The 17252-nt window shown below is 33.9% G+C and overlaps 1 pseudogene; it reads left to right on the top strand.

The window, feature by feature from the left end:
• The first annotated feature begins 381 nt into the window (after positions 1-381).
• On the top strand, positions 382-16332 carry LOC110634699 (pleiotropic drug resistance protein 1-like; annotated as a pseudogene).
• The last annotated feature ends 920 nt before the right edge of the window (positions 16333-17252 follow it).

Here is a 17252-nt window from a genome sequence, read left to right as displayed (position 1 = left end):
AGGGCCTCTACATCTATATAATTTCACTGATAAAATTAGTTTCTGATGAACCCTAACATAATACCCACATAAATAAATGAAGTTTTTCACGAATTTTAATTTGTATTATCATTATCTATATAAATATAATAATGTTGGTCTCTAAAACAATTTCACCAAAAAGTGTCAAGTGGCACTATATTAGATTTTTTCTATTCATCATTTTTGCCTCTCCTCTCCCAATAATTTTACATCAATTGATGACACCAAACTTATTCTTGCTAGGTAGTTATTGCATCTTTAGTAGAATGCAATTAAATGAAACAAAAATGAAACCCCTTCTATTCCTATCCCCCTTACCCTTTCCCCTCTTCATTTCTCTTACTTCCCTTCTATTTCAACATGGCCAAAGACTTGAACTTTCTTCTCTTATCACTTGCAGAATTGTATCTGAAAGGGTTGAAAGGTAGCATCAACATCATTAGGAAAAAGAAAATTAAGTTACAATTGCTAGAAGCAGATTGGGTGTTGCACTTCTAAGACATGGTTCAGACTCTGAAGTACTTCTTTTCAAGGCTTCGCATCGGTTGTCTATGCTTCAAATGGATAGAAACCACCAGGTTTGTTCTTCCAACTCTAATGATTCGAATGGTAGATGCCTATAATAAACATTTGAGCCCAAGAAACTCAAAACAGCAACTTTCCATCTCCAACAATATGAGAGGATCAAAGGAAGAGATCAACAAATTTTTGGCAGATAAATTCCACTAAAAGAAGAATAAAAGAAACATAAAGAATTAATTACCATAAAATTTCAATAACAGTAATCAAGAAAGTGAAGGAATTAGTATCCTCTCAATGTTAGATTCAGTAGAGTGAACAAACTGCACGAATGGGCTGCTAGCTACTGCGTTAGCAAGTGCACAGTTGAAGCTGCAGTCATGGGGTCTAGAAGACTCAACAAAGGGTGTAGAGCCTTCCCCCTGTTTATTATGTTATGGGCTTTGATCCTAACATTGAAAGGTGCAAAACTAGTAACTCTTAATGAGTTTGTTCCTGTGTATCCTTAATTTTCCAGCTTTTCTTAAATTTCTTAATGGCAGGTTTTTCAAGACTCCTAATTACTCAGCTGATGGCATCCTCATTGTATCGACTATGGGCAGCCCTAGGAAGAAATATGCTTTAGCTAACACAATTGCATCGTTATCATTAATTGCAACATTTGTTCTAGGCGGATTGATCCTATCAAGAGGTGAGTTAGATTTGTTTGTTAAACATATTTTCATCTGTTCATTAGTGATGTAGTTTAAATTCAAATGGTGATGAAAACCCTGTATTGCTTCAGATGATGTGAAGAAATGTTAGATATGGGGTTACTGGTTGTCACCAATGATGTATATGCAGAATGGAATGTATTGCTGTGAATGAATTTCTGGGGAAGAGCTGGAATCGTGTAGGCTTCATTTTTTGAAATTTGTGCAGGAAAATACAGAAAAAAAAAATTACTTGGTCAGTGATACTAACTGTTATGTGGAAATTCTGCTGTTGTAGTTTCCTACTAATTCAACAGAGACGTCAGTAGTTATTGTTTTAAAGTCCTATGGAATTTTCCATGAAGTTTACTGGTATTGGATTGCTTTTGGAGCTCTGATTACATATATCTTTTTGTTCAATTTCCTCTTCACTTTGGCCCTGAAGTATTTCAATCGTAAATATTTCCATTTAAATTTTCAGTTCTAAGACATAGGCATACATTCTGATCAGTCAAATCGATTGCAACAGTTGGGAAGCCTCAAGCAATACTTTCAGAAGCAGCCTTTGCTGAGAAAAATGCAAATAGAAAAGTTCTTTTTTCTGTCATGTATGATTCAAGCTATATGTTATCCATTGTAAAAACAACAAAGAAATAGGGAATGCAAGCCACATAAATTCCTCATCCAGGATGCCATCTGTTAGGGTGAGAAACAGTAGTGATGCAAACTAGGCCATGAAGCAGGGACTGGTTCTCCCATTTCAACCCCTTCCCATCACTTTTGATGAAATCAAATATGCTATAAACATGCCACATGTATATTAAAGCTTTTATTTAAAAAGAAACAATGTTTTAGGATTAGAATCTTGAATTTTTTCATCATATACTTGCAGGAAATGAAAGCTCAAGGTATTACTGGGGATCGTCACTTTTGAAGGGTATCAGTGGTACTTTCAGGCTAGGATTTCTGATAGCTTTAAAGGGTTCTAATGGTGTTGGAATGTTGGATTTTTTGAAAGAAAAATGAGAGATATGGAGAACACAAAAAAATAGAAGGAGAAAATGGAATTCTTCTTCTTTTCAAAGTCTGATACAAAAATACATATAAAAGAAAAGTTTGATAACCAAACCTCTATAAATTAAGGAAGTTTGTCTTCCAAACTAAAACTCTTTCACTCATTTTCACCTAAATCACCTGATATAGATATAAGGGAGAAAATATCATTAAAATACATCAAAATTTCTGTTAAACAAAAAATTTTAACTCTGCTAAACTCCATAGTACCAGTGGCAAAACTAGTTAGCTATTTTTGTGAAAATAACGAACTAAATTTAATGCTGCAACACTACATCAATTCTAGAAACAAAATTAGTTAGCTAAAAAGAAAAAAGAAAAGCTAGTGAATTGGATTTAACACTCCTCCTTGATGATAGTGTTGCTGGAAACACCAAGATGACTCCTAAGGTATTCAAACCTCTGTTTCTGCAATGCCTTAGTGAAAATATATGCTATTTGATCATCACCAATGCAATGCTTCAACAAAACTTCATCATCTTTCTCAGTCCCTTATGGCATGATACCTAATCTTGATATGCTTAGTTTTGCCATGGAAAACTGGATTTTCACCATAGCTACAACTGATTTGTTGTCACAAAGAATCTCAACAGGATGATTTTGCTGAAAACCCAAATCAATTAGAATTTTTCTCAACCAAATAGCTTGATTTATAGCAGCAGAGGTAGCAATATATTCAGCTTCAGTTATTGATTGTGCAACTGAAGTTTGCTTCTTTGTTCCCCAGCAAATGATACCTAAACCAAGAGTAAAGCAATAACCAGTTGTGCTTTTCATGTCCTCAACTGACCTAGCCCAATCACAATCAGAAAACCCCAATAACTTCACTTTTGTGGATCTTCTATAAAACAAGCCATAATCAACAGTACCACGAATGTATCTCAATACTCTCTTGGCTACCACAAGATGAATTTCAGATGGAGAATTCATAAATCTTGACAATATACTTGTAGCAAACATGATATCAGGTCTAGTCATTGAGAGATAAAGCAAAGAACCAATCATGCTTCTATAAATTAATGCATCAGCTGGTTGAGAATCATCATTTTTCTTCAATTTTTCTCCATGAATAGCAGGTATGCTTACTGGTTTGCATTTGCCGAAATCAAATTTCTTAAGAAGTTCCCAAGCATATTTCTTTTAAGACACAAAGAAGCCTTTATTTGATTGAGAGATCTCCATACTAAGGAAATAATACATCTTTCCAAGGTCATTCATCTCAAAAACTTGCTTCATCTTCAATATAAATTCTTCAATCAACTTCAAATTGCTACCTGTCATTAGCAAATTATCCACATATAATGAGACAACAAAAACATTATTGCTTTGATGCTTGACATACAAAGTTGCTTCATTCAAGCTTCTTTTAATACTCGAATCCAGCAAGTAGCTATCAATTCTTGAACACCAGGCCCTTGGAGCCTGTTAAGGCCATAAAGAGCCTTCTTCAACAAACAAACTTGATTGCTCCCATCATCAAACACTTCAGGCTGCTCAATATATACCTGCTCTTCCAAGAAACCATTTAAGAAAGCTGACTTCACATCAAGTTGAAACACTTGCCAGCCTTTACTAGCTACTAATGCAAGAATCAATTTGATTGTGTCAAATCTTGCCAGAGGAGCAAAAGTTTCAGTATAATCCACTCCTTGCAAATGAGCATAATCTTGCCTTGTATTTGTTGATGGAGCCATCTGAATTCAATTTCACTTTGAAAATCCATTTTGTTCTCCTGTTTAGCTATTGGTCTAGGAACCAAAGTCCAAGTCTCATTCTTTTTAATCATCTTCAACTCCTCCTCCATTGCAACTCTCCACTCAGGAATTTCCAAAGCTTCACTAACCTGAGTTGGTTCAACAGAAGCAATGTTGCATCTCTCGTAAATTTCATCCAGTGACTTGGTTCCTCTTACTGCATATTCATCAACATCAGAATCTTCATCATCTGCAGTTGGAACTCCATTTTGCTGGATGAGATCTTCAAAAATAGTTTGTTGATCTTGAAAATTAGTTTGTTGTTTTTGAGCAAGTTTAGCAAGTTCCATTTTACTCCAATACCATTCACTCCCTTCATCAACTTTGATGCTTCTACTTACATAAACTTAATGAGCAAAGGGATTCAGAAGCCTATAGCCTTTTGATTCACTGCAATAACCAACAAAAACACCTGTGGAAACTCAATATTTTATCCATTTATTTATTTATTTATTTTAATTAACTAACAATAATTTAATATAATTATCTAAAAAAAAAGAGAAATATTTTATTGAATGGCCTGCTTATTTATTTATATATATTATTTTTGAAATTAAATATATATCTGTAATCTGAACAATCCAGTTCAATGATAACTCTTCTCCCATTCTATACCTAATAGAACTCTTGAAATATATATACCCTAATCATCTCTTTCCTAAACTTTACTCTCAAAGCCTGTTTATTACCTCCTTTTTCTATCAAATACTCTCAATAGGTATTTTCATCATCTTTCATTATTGTTATATGTGTATATATATATATATATATAAATTTACGATTTATAATCTGATGTGCGCAGAGAATCCAAAAATTCTTACTTCTCTATTCATCACCTTGGATTCTATTTTCAAGAATATTCGAATATTCAATATTTCAGCTGAAATTATCTCTCTTTCATTGAATATAACTATTGTCTTGGAGGTTCCAGGTAAGTGGTAATTATAGTACATAGCACATTTTTAGTCCATTTTAAAATTTCTTAGCATTATATTTATTATTAAATGAAATTTTAAATCAGTATTTTAATAATTATTTTACATGTGAGTTTCTAGAGTTTTATTTTATTATTAAATTTTATTCCAATTTTGATTAAATAATTGATTTTATCAATTATCTCTACATTAGAGCCATTAGGATTCCAGGAACAGGCATTTAATGTCTTTATATTAATTGATATCTGACTATAAAAATTTATCGATGTGTTACACTAAATTGATTTGAGATTGATTTGATCTTATTGACTGTCTGAAATTATTGAAATAAACTATTAAAATTGTACTATCAGTTATTATTTGCTATCTGAAATTTTTTTGTTGATTTTGATTGATTTGTACAAATTGATTTTCTATTTTGAATTGGTACCTGCATCCAGTATCTGTATCTGTTATCTGATCACACCGTATGGACTATCACGGTATTAGGTTGCATTGTTGAGTCATGCATCATTGCAATTTATGGTTTGCATTAGTATTATATGCATTGATATCTGTGAAGGAGGAGGAAGGTATCTAATATCTGGAAGCGCGCTTACCATTTGGCCTCTGGTGATGTGGGGTATCATCACCCTGGTATACTGCACCATAAAAAATTTTTTTTTAATGAACTTCTTTTATATATATGTTTTATAGAATTATTTTATTAATGATTTTGATAGCATGAGTATGATTTTATTGAATGTAAAATTTATTGTGAAATAAACCAAGCGTCTGTTTGTTCCTATTCCATTGTATGCTGTAATTATCATTCACTGAGCATTAGCTCAAACCACGTTTTCTCTGTCTGTTATCTATTTCAGGTCAGTAGAATTCTGCAGTTGATCCAAATATTCAATCTAGTTTTTGGAGAGGGACAATCTTTAATTTGTTCTCATGCTATGCCCGAATTCATATTTTCTTGGGCTAATAATTAGTTTAGTTTATTGAACAATTTAAATTTTTATTTGAAATTCGTAGAGACTCCGCAGTTTACTTATGGGATATTTATGATATTTATTCATTATTTTATTTATTTAGATTTTGTCTATTTTTTGGATTAGTAAGTGACAATATATTTATTCAAGATACTCTGATAAAGCTTGCATGATTTATGAATGCTTAAATTATGCGCCAGTCACGGCTCAGAATTTTGGGTCTTGACAAAGTTGGTATCAGAGCCCGTTTGAGGTCTAGTAAACTTGCGGAGCATAGGATCCTTAACGTCTTTTCAGTTTATCATTGCTTTAGATATCTGCGTTCTTCGTACTTTTTCACCTGTCTTAATTTGGCTCACATTTTCAAATTTAATACTTGTTTATTAAAATGAATAGGTGCCTGAGTCTGTTAAAAGTAAGAGAAGAGCTAGGGCCAAGGGTCTTAATGGTGCAAATCTTGATCCAACAAGGGAGGTACCACATCAAACTATTAATCAGATATCTGAATAGACGCCTATGGCTAAGACTGGGGCACAATCATTCCTTTGTTTCTCCATACTTTTCCATGAGATTTAGTACACTACCTACTTTGTTCGAGTATTCTTTATCTGTATCAACACCTATGGGTAATGCAATAGACACTGATATGGTGTATATGGGATGTATAGTTCACATTGGAGATAGGGAATTAGTTGCAGATCTTGTTTCTTTGGATATATTTGAGTTTAATGTGATTTTAGGCATGGATTGGTTAGCCACTTATCACATTTTATTGGATTGTCATAATAAAGTTATGTTCTTTAAAATTCCTAGGGAGACAGAATTTTAATTTTAGGGAGATCGTAGTATAGCCTCTAGTAATTTTATCTCAGTAGTGAGTGCTAGAAGATTTTCGTGAAAGAGGTGTAAGGGGTATCTAGCTTATGTTAGAGACATTCAGGTAGAAGGTGTAGGTTTGGAGAATGTTGCAGTGGTTAAGGAGTTCCCTGATGTGTTTCCAGAAGATTTATTAGGTTTACCCTAGGAAAGAGAGGTAGAGTTTAGTATAGACTTAGTTCCTAGAACTGAACCCATATCTATGCCACCTTATCATATGGCACCTACAGAACTTAAGGAGTTGAAGGAGCAGTTACAGGATCCACTAGATAAGGGGTTTATTCGCCTTAGTGTTTCTCCATGGGGTGCTCCTATGTTATTTGTGCAGAAGAAGGATGGGTCTTTGAGAATGTGCATTGATTATAGGCAATTGAATAAGGTAACTGTGCATAATAAGTATCCTCTTCCACGCATAGATGACCTGTTTGACCAACTTCAAGGTGCAAAGTGTTTTTCCAAGATTGATCTTCGATCTGGGTATCATCAATTGAGGGTCAAGAAAGAAGACATACTCAAGACTGCCTTTAGGACTAGGTATAAACACTATGAATTTTTCATAATGCCTTTTGGTCTTACCAATGCCCCAGCCGCTTTTATGGATCTCATGAATAGAGTTTTCAAACCTTTCTTAGATCAGTTTGTCATAGTGTTCATTGATGACATTCTAGTGTACTTAAGGAGTAAGGAGGAGCATGAACATCATTTGAGAATCATCCTTCAAACCTTACAAGAACACAAGCTATATGCTAAGTTCCCAAAATGTGAGTTCTGGTTAGATAGTGTGGCTTTCCTAGGCCATACAGTGTCTAAGAATGGGGTGTGTGTTGATAAGAAGAAAGTTGAGGCAATGTTTCTTTGGCCTAGACCAACAATTGTGTCAGGGATTCATAGTTTCTTGGGTTTAAAAGGGTATTATAGATGATTTTTTCAAGACTTCTCTCTTATTGTAGCACCTTTAACTAAGTTGACACAGAAGAATATGAAATTTCAGTGGTCTAAGGCTTGTGAAAAAAAAAGTTTTCAGGAGCTTAAGACTCATTTGACTACAGCACCAATGTTAGCTCTTCCGTATGGATCAGGGGGTTAGGCAGTGTATTGTGATGCTTCTAGGATTGGTTTAGGATGTGTTTTGATGCAACATGGATGGGTTGTTGCATATGCTTCTCGTCAGTTGAAAAGGCACGAACAAAATTATCCAACTCATGATTTGAAAATGGCTGCAGTAATTTTTGCTTTGAAAATCTAGAGGCACTATCTGTATGGTGAGACTTGTGAGATCTTCACTGACCACAAAAGTCTCAAATACATCTTTAACCAACGTGATCTTAAGCTTAGGCAAAGGAGATGGGTATAATTGCTAAAGGATTATGATTGCACCATACAATATCACCCTGGAAAAGCTAATGTGGTGGCTGATGCCCTAAGCAGGAAGTCTTCTGGTAGTTTAGCTCACATATCTACCAAAAGGAGGCCTTTAATTGGTGAATTACATGAGTTGCTAGATTAGGGAGTAGAATTTGAAATCGTATCTAGATCATTCTTAGCACATTTTCGAGTTAGGCCTATCTTGAATTGATCGAATTAAGGCTACTCAGAAGAGGGATTCTCTATTGTGTAAGATTATAGATAGTATCCATTAAGGCCAAGCTCAAGGATTCATGTTAGATGACGATGGAGTTCTTTGTTATGGCACTAGACTTTGTGTCCCTAGTGTTGATGAGTTGAGAAGAGAAATCATGGAGGAGGCACACCATTCTGCTTCCACAGTACACCCAAGTTCAACTAAGATGTACTATGATTTAAGGGAGAATTATTGGTGGGGTCACATAAAGAGGGATATTGCAGACTTTATTGCTAAATGTTTGACTTATCAATAGGTTAAAGGAAAACATCAAAGACCATCTGGGTTACTTCACCCGTTAACTATTCTCGAGTGGAAGTGGGAGCACATTGTAATGGACTTTGTTGTGGATTTACCTAGTATACGAGATTGTTACAATGCAATTTGGGTGATAGTGGACAGATTGATAAAATCTGCTCATTTCCTTCCTATGAAGACTACATATGACTTTGCTAAACTTGAATAGACAAGATTATTAGTCTTCATGGTGTTCTAGTTTCCATTGCCTTTGATCGTGGTACTCACTTTACTTCTCAATTTTGAAATAAATTCCAAGAAGCTTTGGGAACACGAGTAGACTTTAGTACTACTTTTCACCCTCAGACAGATGGACAGTCATAAAGGACCATATAGACTTTGAAGGACATGCTTCGTGCATGTGTTATGGATTTTGGTGGCTGTTGGGATCATCATTTGCCTTTAGTGGAGTTTGCTTATAACAATAGTTATCAGACAAGTATAGAGATGGCTCCATACGAGGCATTATATGGTCGAAGGTGTAGGTCATCAATTTGTTGAGATGAAGTTGGAGAAAGAAGGCTTACTAGACCAGAGTTGAGACAGTTAACTTCAGAGAAGGTTTAGCTAATTCATGATAGACTTTTGACTGCTCAAAGTTGACAGAGAAGTTATGCTGACCCTAAGCGTAAAGATGTAGAGTTTATGGTTGGTGATCATGTATTTCTGAGAGTTTCACCTATGAAAGGAATCATGAGATTTGGGAAGAAAGGGAAGTTTAGTCCTCGTTTTGTTGGTCCATTTGAAATTTTGGAGAGAATTGGAGCAGTTGCTTACCGTTTAGTTCTTCCACCTGGTTTTGCACATGTACATCCAGTTTTCCATATTTTTATACTTAGGAAGTATGTACCAGATCTATCTCATGTTTTGCAACTTTAGACCATACAATTTAGGGATGATATGTCATATGAGGAGCAACCAGTAAAGATTTTAGATCGACAAATTAGGAAACTCTGGTTTAAGGAAGTAGCTTTGGTCAAAGTCTTGTGGCATAATCACTCAAGTAGTGAGGCCACATGGGAGGCAGAATCTGAAATGCGAGCCAAATATCATCACTTATGTGATTCTTTAGGTTAGAATTTTATCTGTTTAAATTTGGGAACCAAATTTCTTTTAAGGGGAGAACTATATGGAAACTTAATATTTTATCCATTTATTTATTTATTTATTTTGATTAGCTAACAATAATTTAATATAATTATCTAAAAAAAAAGAGAAATATTTTATTGAATGGCCTGCTTATTTATTTATATATATATATATATATATATATATATATATATATATATATATATATATATATATATATTATGTTTGAAATTAAATATATATCTGTAATTTGAACAATTCAGTTCAATAATAACTCTTATCCCATTCTATACCTAATAGAACTCTTGAAATATATATACCCTAATCATCTCTTTCTGCTAAACTTTGCTCTTAAAGCCTATTTATCACCTCATTTTTCTACCAAATACTCTCAATAGATATTTTTATCATCTTTCACTATTGTTATATATATATAAATTTACGATTTATAATCTGATGTGCGCAAAGAATCCATAAATTCTTACTTCTCTATTCATCACCTTAGATTCTATTTTCAAGAAGATTCGAATATTCAATATGTCAGCTGAAATTGTCTCTATTTCATTGAATATAACTATTGTCATGGAAGTTCCAGGTGAGTGGTAATTATAATATATGACACATTTTTAGTCCCTTTTAAAATTTCTTAGCATTAAATTTGTTATTAAATGAAATTTTAAATGAGTATTTTAACAATTATTTTACATGTGAGTTTTTAGAGTTTTATTTCATTATTGAATTTTATTCCGATTTATATTAAATAATTGATTTTATCAATTATCTCTGCATTAGAGCCATTAGGATTCCAGGAACAGGCCTTTAATGTCTTTATATTAATTGATATATGACTATAAAAATTTATCGATGTGCTACACTGAATTGATTTGAGATTGATTTGATCTTATTGACTCTATGAAATTATTGAAATAAACTACTGAAATTGTACTATCAGTTATTATTTGCTATCTGAAATTTTTTTGTTGATTTTGATTAATTTGTACAAATTGATTTTCTGTTTTGAATTGGTACCTGCACCCAGTATCTGTATCTGTTATCTGGCCCCACCGTGTGAACTATCACGGTATTAGGTTGCATTGTTGAGTCATGCATCATTGCAATTTATGGTTTGCATTAGTATAATATGCATTGATATCTGTAAAGGAGGAGGAAGGTATCTAATATCTGGTAGCGCGCTTATCATCTGGCCTTTGGTGATGTGAGGTATCATCACTCTAGTGCACTGTACCATAAAAATTTTTTTTTTAATGAACTTCTTTTATATATATGTTTTATGGAATTAGTTTATTAATGATTTTAATAGCATGAGCATGATTTTATTGAATGGAAAATTTATTGTGAAATAAATCAAGCATCTACTTGTTCCTATTCTGTTGTGTGCTATAATTATCATTTACTGAGCATTAGCTCAAACCACGTTTTTTTCTGTCTGTTATTTGTTTCAGATCAATAAAATTCTGCAGCTGATCCAAATATTCAGTCTAGTTTTTGAAGAGGGACAATCTTTAATTTGTTCTCATGGTATGCCTGAATTCATATTTCCTCGGGCTAATAATTAGTTTAGTTTATTGAACAATTTAAGTTTTTATTTGAAATTCGTAGAGACTCCGCAGTTTACTTATGGGATATTTATTCAGTATTTTATTTATTTGGATTTTTTATATTTTTGGGATTAGTAAGTGACAATATATTTATTCAAAATACTCTGATAAGGCTTGGATGATTTAAGAATACTTAAAGCATACGCCGGTCACGGCTCAGAATTTTGGGTCTTGACAACACCCTTTTAAGATTTTGAATCTAGCTTGCTCCTTTTTGCCTTAGGTATGAAGGAATAATAAATACTGCCAAACACTTTGAGATGAACTACTGAAGATTTCACTCCAAACCAAGCTTCGAATGGAGTTTTACCATCCAAAGCTTTAGTTGACAACCTGTTTTGCAAGTACACAGTAGTGTTAACTGCTTCTGCCCATAACTACTTTGGCAAATTCTTCTCAAACAAGAGGCACCTAGCCATATTCATCAAGTATCTATTCTTCCTCTCACTCACACCATTTTGTTGAGGTGTTTAAGGAACTGTAAGCTGATGGTGGATGCCAGCCTTCTACAAATAGTCCTTAAACAAAATGGAAGTATACTCCATTCCATTATCAGACCTCAAAATCTTGATTTTGGAATTAGTTTGAGTCTCAACAAAGGCTTTGAACTGCTGGAACTTGTTGAAAAATTCAGATTTCTGCTTGAGAAAATAAATCCAACAATATCTACTAAAGTCATCAATAAACAATAGAAAATACATGCTGCCACCATAGGAAAAGGAGCTAATTGGAACACAAACATCAGTATGAATCAATTCTAGTTTGGTTGAGGCTCTCCAAGTTTGATCAACTGGAAATGGAGCCTGACTAAACTTCCCAAACTGACATGCTTCACAAACACTATTATCTTCAGTCACAAGTGGCATATTAACCACCAAATTCTTGCTTTGAAGCAATTTCAAAGTTTTGAGATTGGTGTGACCAAATCTCTTATGCCACAAAAATGTTTCTTCAACATGACTGAGGCAAGACTCAAATTCAGTGGTTTTCCAATTCAAAGGAAAACTCCTCCTATTCATTTTAACTAAAAAAAATTTCACACCAATAGGATCACTGATATCACAGTTCCTATCTTTAAAAATTAGTGTTCAATTCTTATCAAGCAACTGACCAACTGAAAGTAAACTTTGGCTTATCTCAGGAACATAAAGAATATCTGAAATAACTTTAGTACCTGAGGAAGTTTGTATAGCCACAGTCCCTTTTCCTTTGACATCAACCAGCCTCCCATCTCCAATTCTAACTTTTAAGGAGTAGCTGGTGTCTGATTCCTTAAAACTCTTTAAATCTACTGTCATGTGATGTGTACAACCACTATCAACAAGCCATACATCTTCAGCTTCAAATGAAACACTACTCTTCTGAGTTAAAGTAGTAGCAAGCAAACTATCTTCATAATTTTCTGAGTTACCAGTGGCTCAAGCAGGCTGAGCTTGTTGTTGCTTATTTTGATTTGCTTTGCACACCTTATCTACATGACCAAATTGCTTACATCTTCTACACTGAGGTCCAGGACGAAACCAACAAAAAATTTCAGTGTGATTGATCATTTGACAATGAGGACAAGGTGGAACTTATCAAATCTTTTTCCCTTCCTCTTATAGTTCTTCTTATTCTCGTCTTTCTTGTCAGTTTGCTGGTTCTTCATTCCTCCTTCACCTAGTTTTGATTTTTGAGCTGCAACAAGTGCTTTCTCCCCTGTAATTTCTTGTTCTCTGTAAGCTTTTCTTTGTTCAACAGCTTGCTGAGCATTAGAAAGCTCAATTAAAGAAATCTCAGACATATCCCACATGTGTTCAAGTGAAGAAATCTTTGCTTCAAATTTATGAGGGAGAGTCACCATAACTTTCTTCACAACTCTCTTCTCTTCTATTTTTTCTCCCAACAATATGATTTGATTTACTATATTCATCACCTTATCAACATATTCTTTCACCTTCTTAATATCCTTCATCCTCAACAACTCAAATTCTTTATGCAGATTAAAGACTTGCATCTGCCTTGTTTTATCAAACCCCTAAAATTCAGTCTTCAACTTCATCCAAGCTTCATGTGCTGATTCACAAGCCATGAACCCGGTGAAAACAGAATCTGATACAACTGCATGGATATAGGATAGGGCCTTTGGAGCTTTAGCAACTTCATCTTCATGTTGCCTGATCTGATTCAGAGTTGGATTTTGACGTAATGGAGGAGGTACTCTGTTTTCCTCAACTTACTGCCATACTCCCATACCTTTGAGATAAACTCTCATTTTTACAGCCTAAACATGGTAATTTTCACCATTAAAATGAGGAGGTGATAAAAGGTTGCTGCTGGAAGCCATTGGAAGTGAAAAAAAAAAAAGTTCAGCAAAACAGGGTGTGTGTTTTTATGGTGGTTTCTCACTTGTTTTCTTTCAAAATCTATCACAGTCCCTCAAGATCATAAAAACTCTGATACCACATGTTGGATTTTTTGAAAGAAAAATGAGTGATACGGAGAACACAGAAAAATGGAAGGAGAAAATGGAATTCTTCTTCTTTTCAAAGTCTGATACAAAAATACATATAAAAGATAAGTTTGATAACCAAACGTCCATAAATTAACGAAGTTTGTCTCCCAAACTTAAATTTTTCCACTCATTTTCACCTAAACCACCTAATATAGATATGAGGGAGAAAATATCATTAAAATACATCAAAATTTCTGCTAAACAAAAAATTTTAACTATGCTAAACTCCATCAGTACCAGTAGCAAAACTAGTTAGCTATTTTTGTGAAAATAACGAACTAAATTTAATGCTGCAGCACTACATCAGTTCCAGAAACAAAATTAGTTAGCTAAAATGAAAAAAGAAAAGCTAGTGAACTGGATTTAACATGGAAAGACCACTTTAATGGATGTATTGGCTGGAAGAAGAACCGGAGGTTACATTGAGGGAAAGATCACAACATCTAGATAACCAAAGAAGCAAGAAACTTCTGCTAGCATATCAGGATACTGTGACCAAAATGATATCCTTTCCCCTCATGTTACTGTCTATGAATCATTGGTTTATTCGGCATGGCTTGGACTACCAACTGAGGTTGATTCTAATAAAAGAAAGCTGCATTTACATTTTATTCAGTTTTCTGACTTTCTTGTTGGAGATATAAGTAGTGACATTGTATTGAATCCTAATAACAAAAGTTAGATAGAAATCAGAATGCAAGAAGAGCTTTTTCTGTTCATGCATAAGGTTTTTCACTGGAAATTTAATTGATGGCTTTCAGCTGTTCATTTGAGGAAGTAATGGAGCTTGTGGAATGACTTCTTTAAGAGAAGCACTTGTTGGATTGCCTGGTGTGAATGGCCTTTCTATTGAGCAGCGCAAAAGGATGACAATTGCAGTTGAGCTTGTAGCTAACCCAACAAACTTTGTCATGGACGGGCAAACCTCTGGCCTTGATGCCAGGGCAGCCGCCATAGTTATGACCTATGAGAACAGTAAGCTATACTTTAGACAATTGGCGGACTGTGGTGTGTACAATACACCAGCCAAGCATTGACATTTTTTATGCTTTTGATGAGGTGAGACATTTTCCATGGTTAAAGAAGCAAGGATCTGCTTTGGTTTTCTCTGCTACGTACAAATAAATTTATGGCGGTCCAGTTGGACAACATGCCTATCACCTAATCATATATTTTGAGGTTAGGAGCTAATAAAATGCATGCTGCTAGAATCATTCTATTCTTTCCTATTTGCTACTAAATTTCTGACATTGAGAACTCAATATTTTTATTTAGGAAAATGAGGGAGTTCCCAAGATAATGGTGGTTATAATCCAGCAAGTTGGATGTTGGAAGTTACTACAGCAGCACAAGAAACTCTTGGGGTTAACTTCACGGATGCATACAAGAACTCGGAACTATACAGGTAAATTAATCTTAACATTTTGAAAATTATATAATTGAATTTATACAGATATTGACATCAAATATGTTTCAAAAATTTTAGGAGAAAAAAAGCCTTGATCAAGGAACTAAGCAAACCTCCACCAGGTTCAGAAGATTTGTATTTCCCAACTACTCAAAGTCCTTAACTCAATGTATAGCTTGGTCTTTGGAAGCAGCATTGGTCATACTGGCACAACACACCTTACTATTCTGTAGACTCTTAAGCACAACAATCATAGCTTTAATGATAGGAACAATATTCTGGAATTTGGGCTCCAAAAGGTACAGAAAAAATGCAAGAATACTTTCTAACAAAGGCACACCCCTTCTTATGCTTCCTCTCTAACTTGGTTGAAATACCTGTAAATTGCATAAGCAAGCAAAAAGATATCTTAAATGCAATGGGTTCCACTTATGATTTATGAATACTTCATCAGTGCAGCCGGTTGTGGCTATTGAGAGAATAATATTTTATAGAGAGAGCAGCTGGGATGTATTCTGCATTGCCATATGCTTTTGCACAGGTAATTAAATCCATTGCCTCAGTCTATACTTCCTTCTGTCTTTAAATTATTTTAGAACCTCATCATTGTTTGCTTTGCAAGTTGTGATTGAACTCCCATATATTCTATTTCAAACTATAATATCTGTAGTAATGGTGTATACCATGATTAGGTTTGAATGGACAGTTAGCAAGTTCTTTTGGTATATTTCTTCATGTATTTCAGCTTCTTGCACTACACTTTGTATGGAATAATGACTGTGGCTGCTACACCAAACCAAAACATTGCTGCTATGGTTTCCACTGTCTTCTGTTCAATGCATATAGAATCAATTACTTCCTCACACATTGAACAGAAGTCCAAGGCAAATATAAACAAGAGATGTTTGCTTTTTTATATGCATTATTGTATTCTTTTTTTATATTTGTTATCTTAACGACTTAAGGGTCATTATCAGGAGATTATAAATATAATAAGAGAAGTGAAAAGAATGGCATCCACTTCCAAGATACTTTCATTTCAAAGGAATATCTTAATAATCTACTATTTAATTAATTAATTCTTCAATAATCAATTGAAATCGCCCTATGGAGACTATTTTTTATACTTTTGGTAATTTTGATGTTTTATTCTAAGCTTCGTTGTTTCATTGGTAAATTAGCCAATTAAAGTATATGGGTTGATCTTTAGCTATAAGCTTGTTTATTTCCTTTTCCTTCTTAAAGAAATAAATTGTAAACAAAGTTATCTCGCCCCTTTCTCGAGTTTTAAACAATTTTTAAAAAATTAAATAAATCATTTATAATTGGATCCATTACAATGAATATATGTCTCAGCTATAAGACTGTTGCTATTCCTTTCGACTCAGAAAATCAAACTAAAAAAATTTAAAAACTAAAAAATCTTCGACAAAAATGAGTTGCTTATAGCATGTCATTTTTTAAAGTTAAATATTGAGACATTTAAGTTCAAATACTCTTTGTATCATTCTAATTTTATATATGGATTCGGAACTTCATTTGCAAACATGCATGACCATATTGATATTGAGACATCTAAACTCAATATGTCAACATTGATTATACCTGCGCAACGGGCAATAGTCTAGTTATTTATAATAATCACGGGTGATGCATTTATTTTGCTTTTTATTTGTTTACTTACTGGTGTATAATTGCATGGGAATGATGAAACATGGGCTATCAACATGTGTCAATTTGTACTAGCAGTGCACCCCCCAAGCTAACATAAATAGGACTAGCAGTCATCATGCATCTAGACAGCAAATGACATTACAATAAAGCTCAAGAAACTTGGAATGTTGAGCCAGGGTTGACACTACCCCTGACACCTGTA

The sequence above is a fragment of the Hevea brasiliensis genome, chromosome 6, assembly GCF_030052815.1.
Source record: "Hevea brasiliensis isolate MT/VB/25A 57/8 chromosome 6, ASM3005281v1, whole genome shotgun sequence".
Classification (NCBI taxonomy): Eukaryota; Viridiplantae; Streptophyta; class Magnoliopsida; order Malpighiales; family Euphorbiaceae; genus Hevea; species Hevea brasiliensis.
This window is presented reverse-complemented; position numbering and strand designations above follow the sequence as displayed.